We start from the raw sequence: 14,255 nt of genomic DNA on the forward strand, positions 1-14,255 counted from the left end.
GAAGGCAGAATAGCTTATTATCCCACCATATTCCAGGCTTCCAGCTGGGCGGAGTGTCGGGGACGGAAGAAGACTACACTACACAAGTCAAGTCAACTCGGATGCCGGTCTGTTATGCGTTGACTCCCTTTGTGGTAGGAATGCGTTGATGCGTGGCCAAATGCTACATGGACACGTGGGACAAGGTGAAATGTGCCAGCTTTTGTGGTCGAGTTGCCCGAGCAAACACTCACAAGGTGCCTTGTGCAATAAATACTGAAAAATAAACTCTTAGTCTTAGATTATCATTGTTGATCTCCATGATTTTTTTTGGCATGAAAAATCACGCAGCAGAAGTATCATTGAAATTTTATAAATAATAAACAATAAGAAAGACACGAGAAACAAAATATTGTGTTTCAATTCACTAATTTTCTTCAACTACAAAATTAGAATTTTAAGTCCTTAAATACATACACATAATCATAAATCCTATTTTAATTAAAATACCAAAATATGATTCAACTATATTTCCAAGACTAAATATGACACCAAATCTAATATAGTTACCAAATAACAAATTAATTTTTAAAACTATTAAAATTCTAAATATACTTGATTTAAAATGTGTCAACAATCCCAACTCTTAGTGGTATACTAAGAGCTGCAACATCGTTATCGGTTTTACTCTAAATATTGAACAATAAACTCGTTCACATATTCATTCTCACTTAATATCTTTGTGACAGAACCAGTATTTCAACTTTTGTTTCGCTTTTCTTTCTACTTTTTTTTTAAAAAATTAAAGTATTTTAGTTGGATTTTTTCATTTCACCTTTTTCATGCGCTAACCTGTTAATCATGTTGTAATGTGGATCTTAATATTCTCTTGTATCAGGAAACATACAAAAATATTTTGTATGTTTCTCTAAGTTAGTTCAAGATATAAATTCTCCCTATCACATTTCTTTTTTTTTTTTTTGCATTTCTGTTTAGTTTTGTTAGGCCATCCCAACACAATGTCCCATCTCCATGGACAGACCACCCTACATAACAATTTCCTTCCACTTCAAGATTTTATTCCTGAAAAAAAAAGCCAAATTTGTTGTGCAAATCTTTATACCAACATTATGGAGTACGCACAAACCGTAGTTACTGTTTGCTGGAGCTCAAATATTTGGAAGAAAGATCACAGTAAAACATCAGTTGGTGTCTAATGGATTTTAACTGACAACAATTTTCCAAACAATTCCTATTTTCCAAAAAATCTCCTTCCAGTTTTCTAATGGATTTTTTTTTTCCTTTTCAATACTTTATCTCAATATGACATTGTTTTAATATGACGTTCTGTTGAACTGTCACGCACTCTTTGTATTTGTGACCCTGTCCCTACCAAATGGTTAATTGCAATTTATTCCCTTATGGTATACCTTGATTCTCACTTTATCCCCTAACATTTATTTTATGTCATTTAACCCCCTGAGAGACAAAAAATACCCCTCTACTATGTAAGTTTTTGTCCTTTTTTCGTTTCATCTCTTTTTTATTCCAAATCAGTTTTCTGTTATCAAATTTTTATCTCTAAGAAACTAATAAATTTCTGTAACAAAAAATTAGAATGTTTATTCTTTGATTTACAAAATTAGAAAAACTATTTATATTTTTTACAAATTAATTTCATCTATTTTCCAATTTAAGAAATTAAGAAAAAAAATTTATTCTATTTCTTTATAATTACATTATTCACAGTCAATTATCCATTTTTACTGTCACATATTTACATGTCAACACTAGACCTTTTTTTTTGCCTATAACAAGTTTTTGCTTATTAGGAATTTTTCCTTTTTTTAAATAATCAATTATTAATATATTCCCTAATATATGTACTCATCTCATGTGAAACTTTGTCATCATCAATTAGAGTAGTCAAAATCAAATCATAGGTTAAAATTCAATAACTAAAGGAAGTACAAAATATGAAAATAAAAACTTAGCATAATAGAGGGGTATTTTTGTCTCTTAAGGGGTTAAGTGACAAAATAAAAATGTAAGGAAATAAAGTGAGAATCAGGATATGTCTTAAGGGAATAAATTGTCATTAACTCCCTTCCAAATTGCACATCTTACTTTTATATATATCTAACTGGTCCCCACATACGGTATCACACGTGTGCGTTGTTATTAACCCCCAACCAAATTGCACATCTTTCTTATATATATATATATATATATATATATATATATATATATATATCTAACAGATCCCTCACATACGGCGTCATACGCTTTCACTCACACACACACACATATATATAATATTCAGTTACGATTTTGATAGTTTGTTGAGTCGATTACTCTAACTTTCTGGTAAATAGACTATCCATCTTTATGCCATGTGGATGTCTTTATGCCATCAGCCCCATATCTTTCCATTTCTAATCATCTTCAATCATGCGTTGCTAAGTTGATTGTATTTTGTCAAATGAAAATTTTATCTTTTTGTCATATGAAAAAAATTGTGTTTGCTTATGTTTCTTGGTGGATTTTATTACCTATTTGTTTTCGATAAGAATAAAGTACAGGCCCTTTTTAGTCCTGTAGTTATAACAAATTTCAAAAATCTATCAATTACCTATTTTATATACGTTTTTATAATTTATGACTTTAAATATTTGATTCTTATCCCATAATTTTGTACCCTTTCAATTTTATAAAATAGCATTTCAAGTTCTTTTATAACAATTTTTGTTAAAAAAATATAAATAATAGAAAAACTAGTTCATTAGTATTTTCTACCCTAGTCCATCACTCACCTCGTGCTGGTTTTATTCACTTTTTCCTCTTCCCCGACAGCTTCCATGCATTTACATTATTCATGTGCATCACCCTCCCATCTTGAAATTCAGCCGTGGGTACCCTGCATTTATGACCGCCACACTTGTCGAGCCGTCTTGCCAGTTGCCACGACCGAGGGTGGGAACGATAAAGGCGTTCCTACCATAAAGGGGTCGCCCACTTTAGTCTTTATGTTTAGGGAGTAGAGATTGACTTGACTCTTTCTTCAAATCCACCAGCATGTCTGTACAGAGCAATGAGTCTAACTTAAAGGCTCAAATTGATATCTCTAATGGCTCAAACTTAAAAGTATGTATTCAGGGCAATACATTCTTCTAAAAAGCATCCTGAACAAAGTTGTGTCGTATCGATTATGATTAGCACGACGAGAGCCCAGAAGGCATGAATGAGATGAGAGTGCATGATTTCAACAAGAAAAAAATAATGAACGAATATACCGTAATGAAAATTGAAGGCTGAAATCTTACTCTCCCCAGAAAGTAATTGTAGTCCCACATTGCAGTTTCGTGTCCAAGTGTTACTCGGGGAGTACCAGCAAGTCTTGGCCTTGATTGAGCCAAGCTCCACTTAAATTTTGGCTCAAAGCCAAACTCAAAACCCAATCAAGATCCTGTCGTGCAACTTATGTTCGATCTCCAGTTCAATTATAAGAGACAAGGATTGAACCCTTAACCTCCCCCCTGCAAAGGCACTTAAATGCCTTGTGGTGGTCAAGTCGCTTAAGCGACTTGATTTCACTTTTAGATTGTTAAGTTTGACAATTCATAATAGATAACTAGTATTTGATCATCAATAGATTGCAAACTAATTTTACGTTATTTAATGAGTTGAAATATAGTACCAAATAATTTTCCTGGGTTTTGGATTTGTTAGGAGTTGTACTATCAAAAACTAATTTGGATGTTGGAGTGTCCTTGTTTAATAACCCCCAAGGCAAATGAATACCAAATTTCAACTACGGAGCTTTCCTAGGTAGATTATCAACTATAGTAGGAAAACAGAAAATTGACTAACTGAAGGAAATTATAGCAAAATATTCGAATAAGAAAATGAAAAGTTCTCACACTAATATTATAATCGTAGCTATAATTGATAAAGAACTTCTTATAAAGATTAAAAAAAAAAGTACCTTCCTTAAGTTATATCAAGTTTCTAATACTATATGTTTTTTTATAAACTTCTTTAATTAGTTTCTGAAGCCAATATGCATAATAACTTCTTCCAAATCTAACTGTGTTAGTGTAGGTTTGCCCCAAAAAATGGAGGTATCGAATTGTAATTACTCCTTTTTTTTTTCCCAACTTTGATTTTCAATAAAATTACAGTAGAGTTTGTTACTGTAATATGCACATAATATTGGGTCACTTCCATGTCACTAACACTTTAAACTTGGCAGAGTGGGGATCAAATGGAACTCAAGTGATCAAATTACGGTCTTTAAAATGCGTTACTAGGTTCATTCTAAAAACTGAGAGGCCAAAATAACGCTGAACAAAGACTTTAGGGACTACCTGCAAGGTTAACCAAAATGCACTGGTCGAAATGAGCTCACATATTCATGACTTACATCTCTATGTAACTGTATTGGTTAAGTGTTTAATTTACTTATATGACATTTGCAAAGCCTCTTGCATTTAAGAACGTTGTTGAAATATCAATACTTACCAAAAACAAGTCCTCAATTTGAGGGAAAAAAAAGTAAGTGCCCTTTATTCTGTGTAAGTAGAGGTTGCGCCAAGCAAAAGGATCAGAACATATATGCAATCTTTCTTGATTCAACAATGGTTAGATCCTACTCCTTTTGGTGTTCCTACATTTTCTTGCTCACTAGTTTAGGTGATTGGAGTGGAAGTGCTAATGTCACTCGTGAAGAAAGGAAGGTAAGTCATCGTTCTACATTAATTTTTTTTTTGCTGTTATTCGTTAAATATTTTCAATCTTTAGGTTTTTTTCAAGATATAAAACTATTAACTTCCAATTTCACAGATATACACTAAATAAACATGTAGAAAACCTATTTTGTGATGACACCAAATTAATCATTCATATGTTTTGTTTTCAAAATTGGAATAGAATGAAATATTCAAACCTATGACTTAGGGGTAGGGATGCAAAAGCCATTCAATTTAAGTGAAAACAGAAACAATTGGGAACAAAATGTTGCCCAACTCCCTTGGACTGATTCTTGGTGATCAGTTCAATTTGATGCAGTTAAGGCAATCATCAACGATTAATTCTTCATTTCTTTTCACTTGTTTCAATGAACATTTGTTCCAACCAATTAGACAACAAGAATCCACATTTTATCTTCATTACTCCTCTTTTTCTAACTCTATCTTCGTTAATTTTCTACAAATTATAGATAAGATACTCCATCTCTTTTTTCCCTCCCTAGATATGTATTACTACTATTGTGTTGTGGCATTTTTTTGTCTTTTAAATTAAATTTGCTTTTCTTTTTACTTTTTTTTTGCTTCTTCTTTTACAAATTTATCTTATTTATATGTCATTTTTCTTTACAACATAATTTAACTTGACCAAAAAAATGGTTCTTATATTTAATAGTCTTAAAATGATATTCTATTTTTAGAAAGAAGTTTTGTTTAATTATTAACAACTACTTGTGTGATTAATGTCGAACTCCTTTTAAACACAAGAGGAGAGTTTCTTAAAGTAATTGAGTTGCTTACTTATTTAATAATTAAAATTAGTATATGATACCTGTACTGGTCAATTATGCTCCAACCACAAGAGTTGAATCACTGAACCTTGATCTAGTAATTTTTTTGGGTCAACGAATGGATTAGCTTTTCCCCTTGATTTTGCTTCCGAACGCAAATATTGATCATTTTAGTTTGTTTGTGCCTGGTTATTCGATCAAGAATTCCTTCTCTCGTGACTAAAATGTTTTGTATTGGTAGCATTTTGTTTTCATGCTTTGACCACTTTTCTTGATATTTTTGAACGAACAACCTCATAGTTACTTCCAATAAGTGATAGGGTATAATTTGTTAGTAATATTATTATTAATTTCCCCTTTTATCCCTGATAAATATGGTGGGTGTAATTTTGGGTGATGATATCTCTATCATATTTGGTATCTGGACGTTTAATTTCAGGGAATGAAAATGAAAACTAAAAACTTGAAACGAAAAAGGAGGGATTTTTATGATAAGAATAATGGACTTTAAGGGTTCAACCCCTTGGGGCCCTTGATTGGTGGGACACAAAGCTATAAGTCATTTGGGCTTTCAAAGAAAGCTACGTCATAAAAGAGATGTGGAACAAGAGTACTTTTGGAGGCTTTGTCCAATGTGTGGGGACACCTAGAGAGCTTTAGTCTATCTTTCCTTTGTTTCTTAATAGGGATACGTAGGAAAAGGAGAATCTCTAGTTTTTTAGTCTTGTTAGGTTTAGTTTTAGTTTTTTCTTTTTTCCTGATGGCCTCTGACACACGCCAGGTGTTCGACGATATTCCCCAACGGGAAAAACACCTTTTATTCCTTGCTTCTTAATAAAAAACACAATGCCTTTGCAATCTATTAATCCGTGTGGTGATTTAATTATGCGGCGTGGCTAAGTCTTCCATCTAGTCAAGGGTCAACTCGACGGCACAGTCCCGAAAATCTGTGAGATCTAATTAGTTTTCACGTGTTCCTTTATCTATTAATATTTGCATGTTGTCTGATTTAATTTTCATGGGATTATTTTATTAATTGGATGTCAAGGGCCCGATGTTCACTGTGATTTATTAATCTCGTGCCAATTTAGTCAATTAAATCCGTAATTGTTTGATTGATTAATATTAGTGGCAACTGGTGTGTTTACACATTAGGGGAACGTGCGATCTAATTTAAATAACCCTCGTAGCGTGTTATTGATTAGGGCTAGGTTTTTCTAGTTATTAATGCAATTGGAAAATTACTTCCTATGGTCGTACCTAGGAGTATTTGCTGATTAGGGGTAATCAACGGTTGTACCTTGGTTATCAATAATTTAAGGAAAAATTGGTCGTCAGACTATAACTAGCCTATTAATACATTAAGTGAACATCTTTTGCATCAATGATCGGATGATTGGACTGTGCTAGAGTAGTTGCATCCTTGGTTAGAATTTATTTATTCTTGATTTAATTCCTGCTAAATTTGTGCTAGTTAATTATTTATTTTTAGTTGGATTGTTTAATTATTTTTAGTTGCCTAACCGTGAAATCCCCCTCTTACCAATTGAATTTTAAAAGAGACAAATATCTCCAGTCCCTGTGGATTCGACCCTGCTTACCACTATCTACAGAAATTACTTTTAGTCTGAGCAGGTATTTATTATTGCACAGGCTGACGACCTGTCAATAAGCTAGGAGTTTGAACATCCAACGACTATGCAGATAAGAATTTTGTGCATCCATCTGACAAGTTTGTAACCACAATGTAAATTTGTTTATATTGCCTTGAAAGATTAGCTAAAGTCTCACTCGTTGCCTTTCACCAATGTTCTTCTGCTAGCAGGTTTATATGGTATACATGGGAAGTCTCCGTCCAGGAAATTATTCACCTAGAAGGCAGCATATCATGGTTTTGCAAGAAGTGATAATAGCAGGTAAAACATATATTCAAGACCTTAAAATTAATTGTTCATATAATCTTTGCACCTTCTTGTTCTTTTCATCTGACCTTTTACTCTTTAATTAGTGAAAATAATCCAAGAGAACACCTTATTAGGAGCTACAAGAGAAGTTTTAACGGATTTGTAGCAAATCTTACATACAAAGAACAACAAAAGATGGCAGGTAAGTGTAATATGGCTATTTCATCACAATATGAAGGTTTTCTATGTATTAGGCATTATTTCAATTGTAAATGTCATTATGTAAGTCCTTTTTTGCAAATTATACAGCTCACAATGATGTGGTGTGGGTAATTCCAAGTACAACTTTAAAACTCCAAACTACTGCATCGTGGGACTTCATGGGATTCCCTCAAAATGTTCATCGAAATCTTAGCGTTGAAGGTGATATAATCATTGGAGTTATTGATACTGGGATTTGGCCAGAATCAGAAAGTTTTGATGATTATGGCTTTGGTGCTATTCCCAAAAAGTGGAAAGGGGGTTGTTATGCCGGAGGCAAGAACTTCACATGTAACAAGTAAGCTTTCCAATTGCTCTTTATTCATTTATTAAAAAGTAAAAAGTACAAAATTGGTACCTCTTAATTGTATCACGATATTTACTAACCCTTGTGTTTGCTTGACAGTAAACTTATTGGAGCTCGGTACTACGGTTCAATTGATTCTCCAAGGGATTTAGATGGCCATGGGACTCATACTGCCTTAATAGCTGCTGGAAATATTGTCCAAAATGTAAGCTTTTATAGAATTGCACAAAGAGTTGCACGAGGGGGAGTTCCTTCAGCACGGATTGCTGTATACAATGTTTGTGATGATTCAGACTGCAAATCTGAAGATATGTTGGCTAGCTCTGATGATGCTATTTCTGATGGAGTTGACATTATTACAATTTCACTAGGACCAATTGAACCAACGCCGTTGGGAAAAGATCCTGTAGCGATTGGCTCTTTTCATGCAGCAGAGAAAGGAATACTTACAGTACAGGCAGCAGGAAATCATGGAACAGTTAGATCTGGACATGTCATAAGTACTGCACCCTGGTTATATAGTGTTGGAGCAAGTACAATAAACCGCAAAATCATTAATAAAGTTGTGCTTGGAAATGGAGTCGCATTATAGGTAAGTACTCAAGTTGGTTGCCTTTTCACGGAAAACAAAAAGTAAATAGGAAAGACTTAAATTTACCATTACATACAACAGAAGATAATGGTACTCAAACTTGGAATTGATGTTGCTAAGATATTTTGCTACGTTATTATTTGTTTTACTTGGATTTGGGCATTGTAGGGACATGTCGTTAATTCCTTTAACTCGAATGGAACAAAATTTCCTCTTGTATATGGTAAGACTGCTTCGCATCGTTATTGTGATGAAGAACAAGCTAGGTAAATTTATTTATGTCAGAAGAACAATTGTTATTGTAAACTTCTAAACAAAACACTGAATCTTCCTGCTCATTTTGGATTCTAGGACTTGCGCATATCAATGTTTGGACCCAAAGCTGGTAAGAGGAAAGATTGTAGTTTGTAACAATGACAATGGAGTGGAAGTCACTACTGAGGCTGAAGCTCTTGGATCTATTAATCTAGATGATGAAGCTGAGGACTATTCTGAGGTAGTTCCTAGCCTTGCATCATTTTTAGGCTCTGAGCAATTCAAACAGCTTGAGAGCTACATAAACTCTACCAAGTAAGCACCTTATAACTTGTTATTCTAAACATACTTATGTGAATGAGTTTTGGATAAATTTCATAATTTTTTTAAATGTGACATTCTTGTTTAAATAGGATGCCTGAAGGAAACATACTCAAAAGTGAAAGTATACCAGACGTAACAGCTTCAGTTGTTGCTTCCTTTTCTTCTAGAGGGGCAAACATTATTTTTCCAGATATTCTAAAGGTATCAATACTAGATAGTCTACATCTATAAACAGAGAAAAAATAGTTCTAATTTTTGTATTTTATGTGTTCATTTCTCAACCAAATATCTGTATAATGCAGGCAGATATAGTTGCATCTGGGGTGGACATAATTGCAGCTTTCTCACCTGAAGGTTCACCCTCGGACCACAAAAAAATGGATAAGAGACATGTTGGTTACAGTATATTGTCTGGAACATCCATGTCTTGTCCTCATGTTACTGGGGCGGCTGCTTATGTTAAGTCAATAAATCCCAAATGGTCTTCTTCAGCTATCAAATCAGCTCTTATGACTACTGGTTATATCTAATGCATGATAAACACATTTACATGTTCCTTCTGTTACAGAATTAGCATGTTTTAATACGTTTTCTTGTAAATGAATTAGCTTTTGTATCCTCAATATATTGCGCTTTTTAACTTGAAGTTTCATTTTGATAATAGCCTGGCAGATGAATTCCACCAATACCGTATGGGGAGATGCTGAGTTTTCTTATGGAGCAGGACATGTTGATCCAATAAAAGCAACAAATCCAGGACTAGTGTACGAGACACTTAAAGAAGATTATATTAAATTTTTCTGTGGCTTAAACTATGATTCACCAGCAACAAGAAAGATTTTTGGGGGTAAGACCACTTGCAGCGGATTACTTCCATCAAAATCAAAGGATCTGAATTATCCAACGATGGCTGCTAAGGTTGGAAAAGGAAAACCATTTTCAGTCGAGTTCCAGAGAACAGTTACAAATGTTGGTCTATCAAATTCTACCTACAAAGCCAAAATCACAAAACTTCTCAATGTGATATAAAAATGGAGCCAAGCAGTCTTATTTTCAACGCGTTAAATGAAAGACAATCTTTCAATGTCACTATTGCTGTAGATGGAATAGAAACAATGGTATCTGCATCGCTTGAGTGGTTTGATGGTGTGCATAATGTTGGAAGCCCAATTGTGTTGTATACAACAAATGAAACGTCAGTTGAATCTATAATGTATTAATGATTTTATATTGTTTAATGGCTATTGAGTAGAATGAAAACCTTGCTCAAACATGTGTAATCATTTGTTGTCTTTACGTTTTGTTTTTTATTGATGAGGTAGATGGTAGGTTTTAAATTTATCATTTGTTTGAATCTTTGTGGTTACCATAATGCCAAGAAAAACGTGTAGCAAAATTTGATATTAATAAGGCAAACTTCGGAAACAACCACATTCTCATTGATGTATTTCCGTGGGATATTATCCAATCCAGTATGAAATAAATTGGAAGCCAATCTTGTAAAACTTTGCATGAAAGTTTTTTGATTCTTTAAATATGTAAGGGCTTCCATCGATATAATAAAAAATATGAAATAAATTAAACAAAGAATGGAAATTTAACTCAACATCGTATGCCAACCATTGGGCTTCGGCCTAATAGAGCCCATGCACTTGGTCAGGGTTCAAACTCTATCTAGTGCATTATAAGATGTGCTTCTTTTGTAACAAAAATTTAGAGAATATAATAGTGTGCTTGTCTAATCTGGCGGTTCACTCTCCAATCCTTATACAAGTCCAATTAGATTCCTCCTCTTCCACAGGATAGGAGTTGTGGAGATTGTTACCGTTAGGCCAAAAAAAATCTATAGAAAAAGGCTGAACATAATATGGAGGACCAGTTGAAGAATCAACTAATAAAAGGAAAATATTATTTCAAAGAAATTCTATCAAGAGAATCGAAAAGGAAACAAAAAAACTTGTCATGCTAAAGATAAAAAAATAGCTGTTCTTGCTTGAAGCTGATTTAAAGATTGCTTCCAGGAAGATATAATGACCTTCCATGAGTCGTATCCAGTTTCTAATGCAAAAAAAGTTTTTGTTTCCTCGGTAAAAGGCATCCGAGATATATTCCATAAATTTGTTCAATTGTTTAGAAATAATCAACGTACTATCTTCTTCCAAGTTAAGACCTGCTTGTAGAAAGTTGTTTAGTCCAGAAAAAAGTTATCGAGATCTAAACCCTAGTTTTCCTTTTTAGCATGGCTGTGATTGAAACAATAGCAAGTCAATCAGTCTAACGGTTTTCTAAAAGCTACCCAGTAGGCAATCGTTAGTAGATCTAAACTTATCATATGGTACACCCAATCACAACTATTCCATCCCTGTATTTAAATATTTTTCTAAACTAATTATACTTTTTTCAAGAAACTAAGGTTTGAAACCTTTTTAATGAGTGCTACCTACTAGCCAAATTGATAATCCAATATACATATATGTTAATGATTTAGAATAGAACGCATGAAGTAAGGTAACAAATGAAAGGAAAATGAAGAGCCACGAAGATGCGACGTCCAGGACGGGACATTATTGATTTCTCTTGTAGTTAGCTTGTTTTTCATCTTTTTCATAGGAAGGTTGACTAAATCAATGTTTTGAAAATCAGATCAGATCGGCCGGTTTGACTGGTTGAACTGCGAATCGATAAAATCGAGAGGTTCAACCGATTTTTATTAAGTACTTATTTTCTAAAATAAATATTTTAGTTTTATTCAAAATTCTTAATACTAAAAGTCTAAAATGAATAAAAAATTATTAAACCTTTGAATCGGGATCGAACCAATTGAACCGATCAAACCGTAAATCAGAAGGTTTTTCGATTCACTCACTGGTCTGAATTTAAAAACATTGGACTAGATCAGGGTTGTCTTATGGCTTAAGAATAAGAGAGAGAGAGAGAAAGAGAGAGGGAAAGGACAGCGGTCAACTGAAGAAGAGGATAAAAGGGGGAGAAAGAGATAAGAAGATAAGAGGTTATTAAGAGTGGAATGGGAGCAAGGGCGCATCCCAGCCTAATAAACCAAACTAGTGTTTTAAGTAGTTGGGAGAACTGAGAAGTGAAGCACTCGCAGGAATGGAAGAAAAGACACTTAAGTCATAACAGGATTGGGATAAAAAAAAAACTTATATAAATCTGATTTTGTCTGTCAGCACAAAAGGACAGACTCGAGGCAGGTATCATTGATATTTTAGTGTAATGTTCGATTGTTATACTTTTTTTACGTAATATAGTGTACTCTTATGTAACTTTGTTGCCCTCATAAATGTCTTTTGCATATATCAACTCAATGTACGAATACAATCGTGTCTATTAGCATATACCACATTGCGGACGGAGTGCAACAACTGTTCTTAACGATAGCTAGCTCAATTGTAACTATTCCGGTTCCCAAAAGTACAGTGGAAGATAGGAGCAGGGCCATGCTGCAATGCTTATAACATCAACATCGAACCGAGCAACCAACTAGAATCAAGTAATTGAAATGTGACAGTTTAGCTATTCGATGAATAAACTAAACTTATTTTTTTTTTATAAGTGAGAGATTTTGAATTGAGAAGTTTCGACATACAATTCCTCCCATCTTACAATTTAACCTAACCCTCCTCAAAATAAATTAAGCTTGGTTTAAGTACGGTTTAAATACACCAACATTGCTAACGGAGTAAACAAATGGAAGTAAGATTTGGAAAGAAACCCCTTCCAACTTCTTTAATTCAAAAAAGGAGGAAGTTGTTTGTTTTTTCTTGAAAGGTTTTACATTTTCAAGAGGCCTTTTTATATTTCAATTTTACAGAGAATAGAGGTCAAAACTTTACTTTCAAGATTGAATATGCGACGTAACTTGTTTCAAGATTTGGATGGGACTGTTTTTTAAAAACTAGTTTTTCAAATACAATAAAAATTTTTAAAAAGTATTCTAAAAGATAATCTAAAAATTAGTTTAAATTTTTTTAAAATTTTAAAAAATATCTCAAAATATATCTTAGAAACTCTTCTACTCTTAAATATCCCAAAATATTTTCTGAAAATATCTCAAAATATAATCTAAAAACTCTGCTACAACAAAATTTTTCAATAAAACCCCAAAAACAGCTAATCCAAAAGGAGCTCGGTTTTTAAATTTTTTTTTTTGTTAGTGTAAGTAGAAGGTCTCTAATCCCAGACCTCTCACTTACACCCCTCTCCCTGTACCACCTAATCCGTCCCTCCTCCCAATATCATGGTTTGAATTTTGTATTCTTGATCAGCAATTGTCTTTTTTTAAAAAAAAAAAAATTGTTTTTAGAACCCACAATATTGGGATGCGTTACACCTGAATAGTGATCAACATTGTAAGTAGTCCAACAATTTATTAATTGTCTCATCATATCAGCTCAACACTGGGATTTGATCATTTTTAGACTTGCGACAAGAAAAATTGTAACTTTAGTCATGAAATCAATGGAAATTGCTTTGCAATTCGGAAAAGGAACAGTTGAGATGCATGAGGAGTGAGCAAGAACCAACTTCCAAATATACTATCACGAGTCTTCAAACTTAACTAATTGTCCATTCAATCTAACTTGTTATTCCATGAAACTAATATTCCTCTTCATCAGCTTATAAATCGAGAAGTTCACTTCATGGACTAGGATCAAAACTTTGACCTGAAGAATTGGAATGAACTGAATTGTGTATTCGTTTATGCTCTATGCTGTCGTTGTTATCTAGATTCAATGTTTTAGTTTTAATTCAATTCCTAGATTAAAACCTAAGTAAATTAAATAACTCTGGCATTATTAACATTATTTTTTGTAATACTTTTTAAATGGGTTGTCCGCGGTCTCAAGCCACAGAGATGTGCAGTAGGAATACTTATCCTAGGCGGAGTCTTGATACCTATCCTTGACCCAATAGGAGAATTATTTTAGGCCTAATAAGTTGCATCAAGTTTCTGATACAAATTCTTTTTTTTCCTGGTAAAAGTCATCTAAGAAAATTTCTATAATTTATTTATTGGATAATTTTTTTAATACACTGTCAATGTAAAATTCTTTTTACACTAACAAGTTTTAGATC

General features: G+C 33.2%; 1 pseudogene; it reads left to right on the forward strand.

The window, feature by feature from the left end:
• The first annotated feature begins 4,616 nt into the window (after window positions 1-4,616).
• On the forward strand, window positions 4,617-10,378 carry LOC113755892 (annotated as a pseudogene).
• The last annotated feature ends 3,877 nt before the right edge of the window (window positions 10,379-14,255 follow it).

Source organism: Coffea eugenioides, unplaced genomic scaffold, assembly GCF_003713205.1.
Source record: "Coffea eugenioides isolate CCC68of unplaced genomic scaffold, Ceug_1.0 ScVebR1_1819;HRSCAF=2744, whole genome shotgun sequence".
Lineage (NCBI taxonomy): Eukaryota > Viridiplantae > Streptophyta > Magnoliopsida > Gentianales > Rubiaceae > Coffea > Coffea eugenioides.